Raw genomic sequence first — 3,673 nt, 5'->3', positions numbered from 1 at the left:
CTCGCAGGGGGTACCGCAGCTCCAAGAGGAGGGTGCCCGGCTCGCAAGGGGTACCCCAGCTCCAAGGGGGGGTACCCGGCTTGCAGGAGGGGGTGCCTGGCTCATGGAGGGTGCCCAGCTTTAGGCCCGGCCTTCTGCTTCAGCCCTCTGGCACTTAACTCCAACGCTTCTCTCCTCCTTCAGAACCCTTCCCGGGTGGCAATTAGCAGGCAGGGATCACAATTAGAAGACGATGACTCCCCACGAGGAACATGGCCTCTTTTGCCGGTGCAGGGAGAGCTGGGTGTTCTCGGGAGGTGGCAGTTCTCACCCCAAATCACCTCTCTGCCCATTTCCAGCTCTGCTGCCACCTCCTCCCAGCCTCAGCCTAGGCTCCATCTTGGATCTCAAGGAGAGGAGCGACCTGAAAAGCAAAGTTAATGAGGAGCTTTTCCAAGTGTCTCCCTTGGATTTTTCCCAAAGCCTCCGCTCTTGCCTCCAGCACTGGTAATGCTCCTTGAGCTGTGGGTGTTAAGGGTGGGGTTTTCATTCTGCAAGTATTTAAGGGAATAATGTGTATTTTGGGGATCAGGACACATAAGAGGCAAAACCAAGCAATAAACTTTGCAAAAAGGCAAAAAAAAGGCTCCCCATACGAAGGCAGACGTCTTGGACTTTCCTTTCTTGGAGGGAAGCATGGGGCATGCTGGACCCAGGTCATGTCCCTGCGTGATTTTGGGAGGAACGATGCAGGAAATCGGCCTGCACAGCTGCTTGAAGCTTTTTGAATCAAATTCTGCTGTTAAAAAAAGACAAAGAGGGTTTTTTTTCTGGGCTAGCAAACCCCAAAATCACACCCACCCACCCACCATGTTGTTCATGATTTTAGTGAGTGGGGGTTAATTGTGCTGAACGTTTTCTGTCTGGAGGGTTAGTGTTGGAAATGGCCTGGCTGTTCCTGAACGGAAAAGGGGATGGGGAGGTGCAAAATGGGCCAAATCTTGGGATTTGGGCAGGGAGAAGGGGGACAGGTCCACCTCTGCCCCTCTGTCTGTCCCACTACGACCCTGCTGTAGATTCAGGGGCCATTAGGGGGGCAGAACCCCCCTCTGCAGAGATCTGGGGGGGCTGTGAAGGAGGCTGGTGATGTTGGGGCCCCATCCATGGAGCAGGAACTCCCCTGTGCCACCCCTGGTGTGGGACTGGGTGCCCCTAGCCCCTCTGGGACTCTTCCTGTCCCCAGTGAGCACCGTGCAGGAGAGGCAGTGCCAGGCTGTGCCGGGAGGTGTGGGCAGGGCTGGCTGCCAGCGAGAGGCCTGGGCTTGCCCCAGTCTGCGGCGGCAGTGGCAATGGCTGACAGGGTGCCAGGGAGCAGGAGGGGCCCTCACCTCCTCTAGAGGATTTTGTCCTTGTCCCCTCCCTGCCTGGGAGATGTTGGGATCTTCGGGAGGGTGGGGGGAGGGAGGCAGAGCCACACTCCCTGGGATGCTCCCAGGCCATGATTGTTGCTCCTCACACCTCCTTGGCACACCCTGAGCTCACAGTGAGCGGTCCTGGTGCCAGCCCATCCCTACAAACCAGAAGACCCCCCCCCCTTTTTTTGGGTGTGTTTCTGTGTAGAAACGGTAGCTACGGCATTGGCAACTCAAGGACATGAGAGTCCGCAGCTGGTGCAGATGGGGGTTTGACTCCCTGCGTGTCCCATTTCCCAGGTGTTTGTGCCTTCAGAGGGTCGGAGCCTGACAACAGCCCCCTTGGTCACGAGTGTCTGTGTCATGGGACCCCCCCTGCCTGCTGCTGCCTGAAGCCGAGCACAAGGCAGAGGCACATGGGGTGTTTGCAGGAGCAAGGGAACGGCCTGGCGTGCTGATAACCCAAAACTTCCTGGGGTGTTGAACTTATCTTTCAGCCCATAGCTGTCCCGGCACAGCTGAGACACACACACACACATATGCATGTGCCAAATCAGCCAGCATCCAGCTCCGGCCCCTCGGTCACTTTATACACAAAACATTTACCAATGGGAGCGACAGTGAGGTTGCCACGTGCGATTATTTTTTGGCCCTGGCAGCCCACAGGGTTGCTGTAAGGATCTGGAGGCAATCCCGCTCCCCCGGGTGCTCTGTGCACCATGAAAGCACCAGCAGTCCCATCCCGAGCTGCTTCCCTTTCTCCAGGCTGGAGGAAGAGGCTGGGCTCAAGATCCTGGCGGTGCTGGGCGCTTGAGGCTGCACCAAGGAGCTGGAGGATTTGGCAGCCAACCCCATGCAGGGACGGGCTGATCCCCAAGCTGCTGGTGCTGGAGGTTTTATAGCCCCAGACTGAATTTTTTCTTTTCCATGTATTTGGGTGTTTTCCAGCCATGTTTTAGCCTCCACAACCCATGGTGTCTGGCTGAGCATGACCAGCTGGGTCTGGGCACAGCCATTGCCCCTGTCTGCCACCCGTGGGTCCTCCCGCCCTTCGTGGCACTCGAAAGCCTAGGTGCTGCAGCCCTTTCTACACCTCTCAGGAATGTTTTTGGGGACATCAGATGTTGTTTTACAACCCTGATCTTGCAGATCTGGCCTCCCACGGATGGGCAGACCTGGCTGGGTTTGCCACCAGCCTCTGGGCAGGCTTTGCAGGGGGAAGAAGTGCCTCAGGCTGGATTTAAAGCGGTAATGGGTGGGTGTGTGTCACCTTCCAGAGCAGTTTTGGGGCTGGATTTGCAGTTATCATGCCATAGCCCTGGGATAGCGCTGCCCTGGATGAAGCAGGGCGGCTGCTGGGCTGGATGGGGCAGGGAGCTGCTTGCTGGGACCAGCCCGAGCTTGAGCAAAACCTTTAGCGGCTGGGGCAGAGGTGGAGCAAAGGGAGCCCAACGCTGGCGATTGAGGCCTGCCAAGAACCCTCACAACCCCAGACCCAGCTCCCAAATGTGCCTCTCCCAGCATCACTGCTGGCAAATGAGAGCCGTGGGCAGCGCCGTGGCTGGGGAGCCGGTGGCGTGGCCAGGACGTACAGCCCTGCCCAGGGACAGGCTGCCTGCTTTGCCTCCACGCTGCTGTTGGGTGCCCTCGGGTGCCCTCATGTCCCCTGGTGCTGTCCCCGGGGTACCCAAAAGCCCAGCCTGTAACCCCGCTGTCACCTTGTATGGTTTGCTGTGCTGTTTCTCTCCACAGGCTGAAGCTGATGGGAAGCAGCCCACAGCACCAGCACAGCTTTCACAGCCGCTTACCACAGCCAGGGCTGCCCAGTGCCCAGCACCCAACACCCAGCTCCCAGCACCCAGCTCTCCAGCACCCAGGGCTCAGCTCCCAGTTCCCAACACCACAGCTCCCAGTGCTCAGCACCTAGCTCCCAGCATCCATATCCCAGCTTCCCATCTCCCAGCACCCCAGTTTCCAGCACCCAGCTCCCCAGAGTCCCAGCACCCAGCTCCACATCTCCCAGTGCTCCCAGCACTCAGGTCCCCGGCTCCCAGTGCTCCCAGCAACCATCTCCACATCTCCCTTGCTCCCAGCACCCTGCTCCCCAGCAACCCAGCTCCCAGTGTTCCCAGCACCCAGCTCCCCAGCTCCTAGCACCCATCTCCCAGTGCTCCCAGCAAACATCTCCACATCTCCCTTGCTCCCAGCACCCAGCTCCCAGTGCTCCCAGCACCCAGCTCCCCAGCACCCAGCTCCCAGTGCTCCCAGCGCCCGGCACACCG

Source organism: Egretta garzetta, unplaced genomic scaffold (assembly GCF_000687185.1).
Source record: "Egretta garzetta isolate BGI_Z169 unplaced genomic scaffold, ASM68718v1 scaffold551, whole genome shotgun sequence".
Classification (NCBI taxonomy): domain Eukaryota; kingdom Metazoa; phylum Chordata; class Aves; order Pelecaniformes; family Ardeidae; genus Egretta; species Egretta garzetta.
Note: the sequence above shows the minus strand (reverse complement) of the source record.